Source organism: Rhodnius prolixus, unplaced genomic scaffold (genome assembly GCF_049639745.1).
Source record: "Rhodnius prolixus isolate KJV_2025 unplaced genomic scaffold, Rpr scaffold_4, whole genome shotgun sequence".
Classification (NCBI taxonomy): domain Eukaryota; kingdom Metazoa; phylum Arthropoda; class Insecta; order Hemiptera; family Reduviidae; genus Rhodnius; species Rhodnius prolixus.
Genome location: NW_027411614.1, coordinates 42,704,636 through 42,718,774, shown reverse-complemented (window position 1 = coordinate 42,718,774; position 14,139 = coordinate 42,704,636). Strand labels below are relative to the sequence as shown.

At 39.5% G+C, this 14,139-nt stretch overlaps 1 protein-coding gene across 5 annotated transcripts in view; it reads left to right on the top strand.

Annotated features, from left to right (window-relative positions):
• The window catches only part of sona (sol narae metalloprotease), a 115,883-nt gene that overhangs the window by 32,754 nt on the left and 68,990 nt on the right, over positions 1-14,139 (top strand). The window lies entirely within an intron of this gene.

The window sequence follows — 14,139 nt, the reverse complement described above, 5'->3', positions numbered from 1 at the left end:
TCTGAATGTCCGCACCCTCGGGATTCGAACTGGGGATCTCCCACTTACAAAGCCACGCTCATGACCACTAGGCCAACACCCACTCCTCCCTGGCAAGATATTCTTTCCGTAATCATAGGTCAAGAAGTCTTGCATACGGGGTACATTTAAAATGAAGTGATGATTGCTTTTATTTGATGATAAAACAAATTTATCCTGATTCACTCACAACTATTACACTATACTACATGTTTTAAAATCTTCAATTACTATTATTTTTGTTCTTAGCGTCACAAATAACATTTTTTACAGTCAGAGGACCTCCAAAAACGTGTATTTCTGGAGGAAAATTAATATCGAAAACCGATCACGAATAAGATAAAATAGTAACTTTGATCTTAAATATCTCGACTAATATTAGGGATATCGAAACGGGATTAACGTTATTTTTCACAGTTTTTTATGTACTTTTCATAATCATTGTCAAAACCATTGGTCCTTATGTAATCCCCGTAAATCCCCATAATCGGTTTTTTGACCGTAACTCCGCCAAAAATGAAGATACAGCATCGGGGGTAAAAAATTTGGAAACTAGACCCAAAAAAAAAATATAGTTTACTTCAAAAAGTTATTAGCGATTGGTGCGTTTTAAATGGACCACCCTGTATATATATATAGTGCAAGCTCCTTTCGCCCGTCACTGTTTCCTGTGCCAATTTGCAAATTATGTCATTATTAAAGATGGTTTCAAGACACTATCCACTTTTTGTAAGTCAATGAAGTCCTACATTTAATTATATGTTAAGCCCAGGGTTCTACTAGCATGAACACAGTAAGTGTCCTGAAAAGTCCATGAATTGGGGTAGCTTTCTCACATTCCTGGATTAAAACGTTGTTATCTCAAGGGACAATCCTTCAAGCTGGAGCAATATGTGTGTGTGGACACTTTAGTTTAAAAAAAGCCATGGAAGTTCAGATTAAGATTTAGACTGAACTCAGTGAAATAAAAGTTTTTTTCTTTATTTGTAATGAAGGAAATGAAATGCTAATATAACCACATTTAAGATATGGAAGATGAAGAGATTATTATTATGGCTGTGGTTTAGCTTAATGGCAACACTGCTTTAATGATGTTATACAACCGTTACTTATCTGCATTCAGTAATGAATATATTATTCGTGCAAAAATGGCAGCAGCACAACTTACCGCTGCAATTACTAAATATATTACGAAGATGTACGTAAACATCAGGTGAACTTTTTATTTCTATTTTTATTTCTCCCTTATTACAACATAGAAGTGCTTTATTGGATGTTCATATAAAGTGAGCATTAGATGGACTTTTAAAGTTTCTATCTTTCCCTGACATTTACTATCTAAAGAGAGAGTGAGTGAGAGAGAGACCTAAAGAAGAGGACAAAATCGATATTACAAATCGATTGGTTGAATAAATATTTTTTAAGAAAAACCTACGTGCTTATTAAAAGATTGCTTCTTTCTGTGTTGACGCAATGATGAAAGTATTATGATGCACATATAGCATTCACATGAGAGTTATAGTAAAAGCACACACTAATATGGACTTAAAAGAACAGATAATCATTCAACTGATATTGTGTAACCCCGTATAATGTTAAAGTTGATCGATTTATTTCTGGGAAATCGTTTTTTAAAAAAAATAACATTTTTATGGGGCTATCGTTAGCATAGACGGACTGAGAAAATATTAATCAATCATTTTAATGGTAAATTTCAAATTGATGTTAATTAGAGGGAGGTATGCCGAAGTTAAGAGAAAGGATAACACGGTTATATCAACTTACTACGAAATAACAGGTTGGAGAGCAAAGATTTGCCGGTTTTGAAATGTGTCCTTTGATAAAGTTTAAAACAAATAACTTAGTTTTTTATGAATTAACCTTTGTACAAAATCAATTCAGTAAAATCTATTTCCGGCTGAGGAATTTTGATCACTAAATAACAGTTAAGCCTTCCGGTGGGTCTAAATCGAAATATTAAGTGTCAACTTCCGGCAATTTTTCGTTTTTTGAGTTATTTACTAAGTAAAGACGAACTCACAAACCATTTTCTTAAAATAAAGTAAAATGAACACTTTTTTTTTTTTACTGTCTCAGATGAGCTTAAGACTTGGAGGAAAACTCAATTTGGGCATTATCGCAACACTTTCCTTACCTAGCAAAGTAGAGTTAAGTAAGCGCCTATTTTTTTGCCAGGCGAGGTTTAACGCCCAACTACCTATTACGCGTCGTAGACGGGCGGAGGGAGGCAGACGCACATACTTTACTACTAAATTTATTTTCTAACTAATACAAATTCACCTAGTAAGGTAATCTTTTGACCAATACTCAAAGACAAAATTTCGCAATTAATTCTTACATTCGCAGAACATTCGCTTTAATAGATTAATTAATATTTAACTTCTCTATCTTTATACAATTAATTAACAGCAATAAAAACGCTAATTAATAATAAAAATCATTAATAAAGAACAAACATTGTCAGTTAAACATTTTTAATATTAATAAGAAGTTAAAAAATAAAACCATTCACATGAGCTGGGCCTCTTACATTCAAGTCACAGCCTTATAGATAATTAACATATTAATATTAATTATGGAGTATTAAATAAGGAAGAAAACAAAAAGTTTTTGGCCTTCAACAATTTCTTTTTTAATTTTTTCCACCAAATAGAGGGAAAATTATTTATTTTTATTGCCAAGTTAAATAATTAAATATTTACCCAAATATAATTAGTGGCTATTAATTATTAAAAATCACGTAACCAATGTTTTGGTAAAATTTGGGATTACGTTTATACTTAAAGTATAGCAGGTCGCAAATTTAATAATAATTAGACTATGGAAATTAGAGGGAAGTAAGTTAATTATGTACATATGTATGTATAGTTAACTATTAACATTGTTTAACTTCATCAGCCGTCAGTAATTATACTTATTTTGATAACTATGAATAATTTCGGACAACTATTCTTGATTAGATCATAATCATGGATCAATTATCCATAAGGAGCTTCTACTCCTTTCGTATTATGATCCTATTGGACAGTTTTTGATTACCAGGAGTTTTTAGGAGACAGACATATTTCTCCTCCTTATCTGTTAGAAGTTTTTTTTAAAAAACTGTAGATCGAAGAGATCTCAAATTAGGATTTAATGCTGAGTTGCAACCTCTTATTTTGTAAATATTTTGTATATAAAAATGGCCAGCAAAAGGGATTGTTACATCTAATAAATTTTAAATGATATTAATGAAAATTTAATGGGGGTAAAATTACTTTAATGATATCAATTGTAATAAAATATCAGCTTTTTCGTTCGTTTCTGAAATTACGAGCTGAAGAATGGTTTAACAAATTCAAGCATATGAATGATCATTATTCTTTTACCAGTTAGACATAGTGACGTTTGTATTACGTCAAAAGTTAGTGACGAAAGAATTAATTGTTTCATTGATACAATTTTTAATTATATCATAAAACTAGGGGGGGTGGGGGACGCATTGTTTGTTTGCGTAATGTATTTATTTAAATTTAATGATCCGGAGAGGAGTGCTAATTATGACGTAATCAAGTTATGACCACTTAAACAGATTGATCTTTTTTTATTTTATTACAGCTGAAAAATAAGAGAATTGCGTTATTTTGATAAAAATTTCGAGATTTGATTTACGCCCCAAAAATTTCGAAGCATCCTCCAGATCGAAAATGAATAAGTAGCGTGAAAGTAAAAGCTCAGGTGTATGTAAAACCTAGATGTTCTTAAAGTACAGGAAGTTCGTCACAGGATCCGTTCGGAACTTAGAGTCAAAACTTAGGGTCGAACAAGAAAGGAAACCAAGATTGTTCCATCAGCTGGAGTCGCCTTGATGACTCATTTGAATTGCTTAAATTTGTAATTAAAAAAAGCTAATATTTAGTATAATTTCTAAGTAGAGGTTACTTTTTTCAATTTACAACTATAGAGGTGCTAAAAATTTGTAGGCAATCTATTAGGTAATAAATAGCTCTTGAATTAATACGTTCAACGTAATCGTAATAGAAGGAAAATTACTTTTTTTTTGCTTCTGCTAAGAAGAAATAACATCACGTCTGTAATTCTAGCTGTTATTTAAGAAGATAATTCAAAGAGAAATAAATAGGGGATTATGAAAGTGGTAATAGTGTTATTGTGTGCGTCACCAGCTGGCCAAGAACAAGACTATAGACCAATATACTCCAGGAGTAGTATCTAACAACGGTAAGAACATGGCTCGCGGCAGGATGATGCCATCTATTGGGTAATTTTCCTTTCAAATTATTTCTGTTTAGTGACAAAAAGTTTTGTGCATTTCCTTTTGAAAAACTGCCTAAACAGTGAACAGGTAGGTAGTGTTGGGCAAAGCGTTAAATAGACGAAATGAAAGACGTGCTGATTTCTGTATTAATCGCCAGAGCAAACTGATATACTTTGTAATCACAAACAGAAGTATGACATCAGTTCTCAGTATGCTCAGTACAATGTTAATTTGAGTGGAGTAATGGTCCTTAGAATTACATGTCGAGGAGATTGCATAAAACAGAATTATGAAGAAGTATTATTAACCAATCATGTGGCTGAAAGGCTGTGACGACATGGATAAATATTTGCATCATTATTTGTATTGGAAAAGCTAAAATGCAATTTGAAGGTCATTCTGATTTTCTTTCGATTCAATCAGAACATCGGTTCCGGAGACCCTCTGCATCTAAAATATCTCAAACTAGGCTATTGAAAAAGTCAGGTTGTAAAAACCATTTTCTGCTTACTCAGGAGCTGGACGCACTTTAGACACCTGATTTCTGAAGTTCATCGTGTCCTGAAAATCGTAATGGCATTTGAACTGATCTGGGTCAAGATTACAAGCTAGTTACAAGTTGGTTTCTCATTAAAAGGCCTTTTTGTCACAAAGGATCTCCTGATCGGCGCCGGACCCCAACTTAAATTGGCTCTACCTCCCGATTCAAAATAAAAAACTCCAGAGCTGACTTCAGATTCACATCCACTAAGCCCAGTAGAGAAGCTGAGGCACCAAGAGAGTGATACACTCCAACTTCGTAATCAAATATTGCCTTTAAGTTTTATCCATCATTCCTATTTTTGCAAGTAGGATACCTCCAGGAGTATGCTCGATCAGCACACCCTCACTAAACTGTTAATTGCAACCTACTCAGGACGAGAAAATTCTTGGTGAATGAGTGATAGTGGAAGTCAGGATAAACACTCCCTTTCCTCATACATTCCTTTCCTAATATGCCCACGAAGGCGATTATTGGAGATATTCACTCCCTCTCCACAATGCTGTATACTCTAAGAATGTTCCACGTTAAGGGAATCAATCTCCCCAAGAATAGAGAAGACCACGAGTTGCCAGTAAGGTAAGGGCAATGCCCTCACTGGATTTTCCAAACATGTCTTCTAAAGAAACTGCAGGACATCAACGAAGGCGATTATTGGAGATATTCACTCCCTCTCCACAATGCTGTATACTCTAAGAATGTTCCACGTTAAGGGAATCAATCTCCCCAAGAATAGAGAAGACCACGAGTTGCCAGTAAGGTAAGGGCAATGCCCTCACTGGATTTTCCAAACATGACTTCTAAAGAAACTGCAGGAGATCAACGAAGGCGATTATTGGAGATATTCACTCCCTCTCCACAATGCTGTATACTCTAAGAATGTTCCACGTTAAGGGAATCAATCTCCCCAAGAATAGAGAAGACCACGAGTTGCCAGTAAGGTAAGGGCAATGCCCTCACTGGATTTTCCAAACATGACTTCTAAAGAAACTGCAGGACATCAACGAAGGCGATTATTGGAGATATTCACTCCCTCTCCACAATGCTGTATACTCTAAGAATGTTCCACGTTAAGGGAATCAATCTCCCCAAGAATAGAGAAGACCACGAGTTGCCAGTAAGGTAAGGGCAATGCCCTCACTGGATTTTCCAAACATGACTTCTAAAGAAACTGCAGGAGATCAACGAAGGCGATTATTGGAGATATTCACTCCCTCTCCACAATGCTGTATACTCTAAGAATGTTCCACGTTAAGGGAATCAATCTCCCCAAGAATAGAGAAGACCACGAGTTGCCAGTAAGGTAAGGGCAATGCCCTCACTGGATTTTCCAAACATGTCTTCTAAAGAAACTGCAGGACATCAACGAAGGCGATTATTGGAGATATTCACTCCCTCTCCACAATGCTGTATACTCTAAGAATGTTCCACGTTAAGGGAATCAATCTCCCCAAGAATAGAGAAGACCACGAGTTGCCAGTAAGGTAAGGGCAATGCCCTCACTGGATTTTCCAAACATGTCTTCTAAAGAAACTGCAGGAGATCAACGAAGGCGATTATTGGAGATATTCACTCCCTCTCCACAATGCTGTATACTCTAAGAATGTTCCACGTTAAGGGAATCAATCTCCCCAAGAATAGAGAAGACCACGAGTTGCCAGTAAGGTAAGGGCAATGCCCTCACTGGATTTTCCAAACATGTCTTCTAAAGAAACTGCAGGACATCAACGAAGGCGATTATTGGAGATATTCACTCCCTCTCCACAATGCTGTATACTCTAAGAATGTTCCACGTTAAGGGAATCAATCTCCCCAAGAATAGAGAAGACCACGAGTTGCCAGTAAGGTAAGGGCAATGCCCTCACTGGATTTTCCAAACATGTCTTCTAAAGAAACTGCAGGACATCAACGAAGGCGATTATTGGAGATATTCACTCCCTCTCCACAATGCTGTATACTCTAAGAATGTTCCACGTTAAGGGAATCAATCTCCCCAAGAATAGAGAAGACCACGAGTTGCCAGTAAGGTAAGGGCAATGCCCTCACTGGATTTTCCAAACATGTCTTCTAAAGAAACTGCAGGAGATCAACGAAGGCGATTATTGGAGATATTCACTCCCTCTCCACAATGCTGTATACTCTAAGAATGTTCCACGTTAAGGGAATCAATCTCCCCAAGAATAGAGAAGACCACGAGTTGCCAGTAAGGTAAGGGCAATGCCCTCACTGGATTTTCCAAACATGACTTCTAAAGAAACTGCAGGAGATCAACGAAGGTGATTATTGGAGATATTCACTCCCTCTCCACAATGCTGTATACTCTAAGAATGTTCCACGTTAAGGGAATCAATCTCCCCAAGAATAGAGAAGACCACGAGTTGCCAGTAAGGTAAGGGCAATGCCCTCACTGGATTTTCCAAACATGTCTTCTAAAGAAACTGCAGGACATCAACGAAGGCGATTATTGGAGATATTCACTCCCTCTCCACAATGCTGTATACTCTACGAATGTTCCACGTTAAGGGAATCAATCTCCCCAAGAATAGAGAAGACCACGAGTTGCCAGTAAGGTAAGGGCAATGCCCTCACTGGATTTTCCAAACATGTCTTCTAAAGAAACTGCAGGACATCAACGAAGGCGATTATTGGAGATATTCACTCCCTCTCCACAATGCTGTATACTCTAAGAATGTTCCACGTTAAGGGAATCAGTCTCCCCAAGAATAGAGAAGACCACGAGTTGCCAGTAAGGTAAGGGCAATGCCCTCACTGGATTTTCCAAACATGTCTTCTAAAGAAACTGCAGGACATCAACGAAGGCGATTATTGGAGATATTCACTCCCTCTCCACAATGCTGTATACTCGAAGAATGTTCCACGTTAAGGGAATCAATCTCCCCAAGAATAGAGAAGACCACGAGTTGCCAGTAAGGTAAGGGCAATGCCCTCACTGGATTTTCCAAACATGTCTTCTAAAGAAACTGCAGGAGATCAACGAAGGCGATTATTGGAGATATTCACTCCCTCTCCACAATGCTGTATACTCTAAGAATGTTCCACGTTAAGGGAATCAATCTCCCCAAGAATAGAGAAGACCACGAGTTGCCAGTAAGGTAAGGGCAATGCCCTCACTGGATTTTCCAAACATGTCTTCTAAAGAAACTGCAGGACATCAACGAAGGCGATTATTGGAGATATTCACTCCCTCTCCACAATGCTGTATACTCTAAGAATGTTCCACGTTAAGGGAATCAATCTCCCCAAGAATAGAGAAGACCACGAGTTGCCAGTAAGGTAAGGGCAATGCCCTCACTGGATTTTCCAAACATGACTTCTAAAGAAACTGCAGGAGATCAACGAAGGCGATTATTGGAGATATTCACTCCCTCTCCACAATGCTGTATACTCTAAGAATGTTCCACGTTAAGGGAATCAATCTCCCCAAGAATAGAGAAGACCACGAGTTGCCAGTAAGGTAAGGGCAATGCCCTCACTGGATTTTCCAAACATGACTTCTAAAGAAACTGCAGGACATCAACGAAGGCGATTATTGGAGATATTCACTCCCTCTCCACAATGCTGTATACTCTAAGAATGTTCCACGTTAAGGGAATCAATCTCCCCAAGAATAGAGAAGACCACGAGTTGCCAGTAAGGTAAGGGCAATGCCCTCACTGGATTTTCCAAACATGACTTCTAAAGAAACTGCAGGAGATCAACGAAGGCGATTATTGGAGATATTCACTCCCTCTCCACAATGCTGTATACTCTAAGAATGTTCCACGTTAAGGGAATCAATCTCCCCAAGAATAGAGAAGACCACGAGTTGCCAGTAAGGTAAGGGCAATGCCCTCACTGGATTTTCCAAACATGTCTTCTAAAGAAACTGCAGGACATCAACGAAGGCGATTATTGGAGATATTCACTCCCTCTCCACAATGCTGTATACTCTAAGAATGTTCCACGTTAAGGGAATCAATCTCCCCAAGAATAGAGAAGACCACGAGTTGCCAGTAAGGTAAGGGCAATGCCCTCACTGGATTTTCCAAACATGTCTTCTAAAGAAACTGCAGGAGATCAACGAAGGCGATTATTGGAGATATTCACTCCCTCTCCACAATGCTGTATACTCTAAGAATGTTCCACGTTAAGGGAATCAATCTCCCCAAGAATAGAGAAGACCACGAGTTGCCAGTAAGGTAAGGGCAATGCCCTCACTGGATTTTCCAAACATGTCTTCTAAAGAAACTGCAGGACATCAACGAAGGCGATTATTGGAGATATTCACTCCCTCTCCACAATGCTGTATACTCTAAGAATGTTCCACGTTAAGGGAATCAATCTCCCCAAGAATAGAGAAGACCACGAGTTGCCAGTAAGGTAAGGGCAATGCCCTCACTGGATTTTCCAAACATGTCTTCTAAAGAAACTGCAGGACATCAACGAAGGCGATTATTGGAGATATTCACTCCCTCTCCACAATGCTGTATACTCTAAGAATGTTCCACGTTAAGGGAATCAATCTCCCCAAGAATAGAGAAGACCACGAGTTGCCAGTAAGGTAAGGGCAATGCCCTCACTGGATTTTCCAAACATGTCTTCTAAAGAAACTGCAGGAGATCAACGAAGGCGATTATTGGAGATATTCACTCCCTCTCCACAATGCTGTATACTCTAAGAATGTTCCACGTTAAGGGAATCAATCTCCCCAAGAATAGAGAAGACCACGAGTTGCCAGTAAGGTAAGGGCAATGCCCTCACTGGATTTTCCAAACATGACTTCTAAAGAAACTGCAGGAGATCAACGAAGGTGATTATTGGAGATATTCACTCCCTCTCCACAATGCTGTATACTCTAAGAATGTTCCACGTTAAGGGAATCAATCTCCCCAAGAATAGAGAAGACCACGAGTTGCCAGTAAGGTAAGGGCAATGCCCTCACTGGATTTTCCAAACATGTCTTCTAAAGAAACTGCAGGACATCAACGAAGGCGATTATTGGAGATATTCACTCCCTCTCCACAATGCTGTATACTCTAAGAATGTTCCACGTTAAGGGAATCAATCTCCCCAAGAATAGAGAAGACCACGAGTTGCCAGTAAGGTAAGGGCAATGCCCTCACTGGATTTTCCAAACATGTCTTCTAAAGAAACTGCAGGACATCAACGAAGGCGATTATTGGAGATATTCACTCCCTCTCCACAATGCTGTATACTCTAAGAATGTTCCACGTTAAGGGAATCAATCTCCCCAAGAATAGAGAAGACCACGAGTTGCCAGTAAGGTAAGGGCAATGCCCTCACTGGATTTTCCAAACATGTCTTCTAAAGAAACTGCAGGACATCAACGAAGGCGATTATTGGAGATATTCACTCCCTCTCCACAATGCTGTATACTCTAAGAATGTTCCACGTTAAGGGAATCAATCTCCCCAAGAATAGAGAAGACCACGAGTTGCCAGTAAGGTAAGGGCAATGCCCTCACTGGATTTTCCAAAGATGTCTTCTAAAGAAACTGCAGGAGATCAACGAAGGCGATTATTGGAGATATTCACTCCCTCTCCACAATGCTGTATACTCTAAGAATGTTCCACGTTAAGGGAATCAATCTCCCCAAGAATAGAGAAGACCACGAGTTGCCAGTAAGGTAAGGGCAATGCCCTCACTGGATTTTCCAAACATGTCTTCTAAAGAAACTGCAGGACATCAACGAAGGCGATTATTGGAGATATTCACTCCCTCTCCACAATGCTGTATGCTCTAAGAATGTTCCACGTTAAGGGAATCAATCTCCCCAAGAATAGAGAAGACCACGAGTTGCCAGTAAGGTAAGGGCAATGCCCTCACTGGATTTTCCAAACATGACTTCTAAAGAAACTGCAGGAGATCAACGAAGGCGATTATTGGAGATATTCACTCCCTCTCCACAATGCTGTATACTCTAAGAATGTTCCACGTTAAGGGAATCAATCTCCCCAAGAATAGAGAAGACCACGAGTTGCCAGTAAGGTAAGGGCAATGCCCTCACTGGATTTTCCAAACATGTCTTCTAAAGAAACTGCAGGACATCAACGAAGGCGATTATTGGAGATATTCACTCCCTCTCCACAATGCTGTATACTCTAAGAATGTTCCACGTTAAGGGAATCAATCTCCCCAAGAATAGAGAAGACCACGAGTTGCCAGTAAGGTAAGGGCAATGCCCTCACTGGATTTTCCAAACATGACTTCTAAAGAAACTGCAGGAGATCAACGAAGGCGATTATTGGAGATATTCACTCCCTCTCCACAATGCTGTATACTCTAAGAATGTTCCTCGTTAAGGGAATCAATCTCCCCAAGAATAGAGAAGACCACGAGTTGCCAGTAAGGTAAGGGCAATGCCCTCACTGGATTTTCCAAACATGTCTTCTAAAGAAACTGCAGGACATCAACGAAGGCGATTATTGGAGATATTCACTCCCTCTCCACAATGCTGTATACTCTAAGAATGTTCCACGTTAAGGGAATCAATCTCCCCAAGAATAGAGAAGACCACGAGTTGCCAGTAAGGTAAGGGCAATGCCCTCACTGGATTTTCCAAACATGTCTTCTAAGGAAACTGCAGGACATCAACGAAGGCGATTATTGGAGATATTCACTCCCTCTCCACAATGCTGTATACTCTAAGAATGTTCCACGTTAAGGGAATCAATCTCCCCAAGAATAAAGAAGACCACGAGTTGCCAGTAAGGTAAGGGCAATGCCCTCACTGGATTTTCCAAACATGTCTTCTAAAGAAACTGCAGGACATCAACGAAGGCGATTATTGGAGATATTCACTCCCTCTCCACAATGCTGTATACTCTAAGAATGTTCCACGTTAAGGGAATCAATCTCCCCAAGAATAGAGAAGACCACGAGTTGCCAGTAAGGTAAGGGCAATGCCCTCACTGGATTTTCCAAACATGACTTCTAAAGAAACTGCAGGAGATCAACGAAGGCGATTATTGGAGATATTCACTCCATCTCCACAATGCTGTATACTCTAAGAATGTTCCACGTTAAGGGAATCAATCTCCCCAAGAATAGAGAAGACCACGAGTTGCCAGTAAGGTAAGGGCATTGCCCTCACTGGATTTTCCAAACATGTCTTCTAAAGAAACTGCAGGAGATCAACGAAGGCGATTATTGGAGATATTCACTCCCTCTCCACAATGCTGTATACTCTAAGAATGTTCCACGTTAAGGGAATCAATCTCCCCAAGAATAGAGAAGACCACGAGTTGCCAGTAAGGTAAGGGCAATGCCCTCACTGGATTTTCCAAACATGTCTTCTAAAGAAACTGCAGGAGATCAACGAAGGCGATTATTGGAGATATTCACTCCCTCTCCACAATGCTGTATACTCTAAGAATGTTCCACGTTAAGGGAATCAATCTCCCCAAGAATAGAGAAGACCACGAGTTGCCAGTAAGGTAAGGGCAATGCCCTCACTGGATTTTCCAAACATGTCTTCTAAAGAAACTGCAGGAGATCAACGAAGGCGATTATTGGAGATATTCACTCCCTCTCCACAATGCTGTATACTCTAAGAATGTTCCACGTTAAGGGAATCAATCTCCCCAAGAATAGAGAAGACCACGAGTTGCCAGTAAGGTAAGGGCAATGCCCTCACTGGATTTTCCAAACATGACTTCTAAAGAAACTGCAGGAGATCAACGAAGGCGATTATTGGAGATATTCACTCCCTCTCCACAATGCTGTATACTCTAAGAATGTTCCACGTTAAGGGAATCAATCTCCCCAAGAATAGAGAAGACCACGAGTTGCCAGTAAGGTAAGGGCAATGCCCTCACTGGATTTTCCAAACATGTCTTCTAAAGAAACTGCAGGAGATCAACGAAGGCGATTATTGGAGATATTCACTCCCTCTCCACAATGCTGTATACTCTAAGAATGTTCCACGTTAAGGGAATCAATCTCCCCAAGAATAGAGAAGACCACGAGTTGCCAGTAAGGTAAGGGCAATGCCCTCACTGGATTTTCCAAACATGACTTCTAAAGAAACTGCAGGAGATCAACGAAGGCGATTATTGGAGATATTCACTCCCTCTCCACAATGCTGTATACTCTAAGAATGTTCCACGTTAAGGGAATCAATCTCCCCAAGAATAGAGAAGACCACGAGTTGCCAGTAAGGTAAGGGCAATGCCCTCACTGGATTTTCCAAACATGTCTTCTAAAGAAACTGCAGGACATCAACGAAGGCGATTATTGGAGATATTCACTCCCTCTCCACAATGCTGTATACTCTAAGAATGTTCCACGTTAAGGGAATCAATCTCCCCAAGAATAGAGAAGACCACGAGTGGCCAGAAAGGTAAGGGCAATGCCCTCACTGGATTTTCCAAACATGTCTTCTAAAGAAACTGCAGGACATCAACGAAGGCGATTATTGGAGATATTCACTCCCTCTCCACAATGCTGTATACTCTAAGAATGTTCCACGTTAAGGGAATCAATCTCCCCAAGAATAGAGAAGACCACGAGTTGCCAGTAAGGTAAGGGCAATGCCCTCACTGGATTTTCCAAACATGTCTTCTAAAGAAACTGCAGGAGATCAACGAAGGCGATTATTGGAGATATTCACTCCCTCTCCACAATGCTGTATACTCTAAGAATGTTCCACGTTAAGGGAATCAATCTCCCCAAGAATAGAGAAGACCACGAGTTGCCAGTAAGGTAAGGGCAATGCCCTCACTGGATTTTCCAAACATGACTTCTAAAGATAAAAACTTTAGCAGGATCCTGGGGAGAGAGTTTACACTCCTCCATTTCCTGCAGGTCCAGTTGGATCTATCTCAGATGCTCTAAATATCGGAATACCCAGACGATTGAAAAAGAGAACAAAATTTCAGTAAGATCTCAAATAATTTGGTACCAATAGCTCCTCCACTAGCGCAACCAGGTTGGCCGATGACATCTATCCTAATCAACCAGAAGAGAGGTGCAGTAACAATCCCACCACAATTTACTCTCCAATCTGCCGTTAAAACCACAAATTAAAATCAGCTGTACCCCTATTTTACCGCCTTTACAAGAAGTTGCAGAAGGTGGCCGCATTAACCAAGCTTTGCCAATTCCACAGCTATTAACCGCAAAAGTATAGTTAAATACAAAATACCAACACAATTGATAAGAAATCTCCACCATGGCTTTAGCACCTAGCTCTAGCCATTGCTTCTAAACTATGAACATTAATATTGTACATTTGTGGACATTCCTGTTGGGAAAAAAAAAGTTTTATTCTTTATAGTGGGAC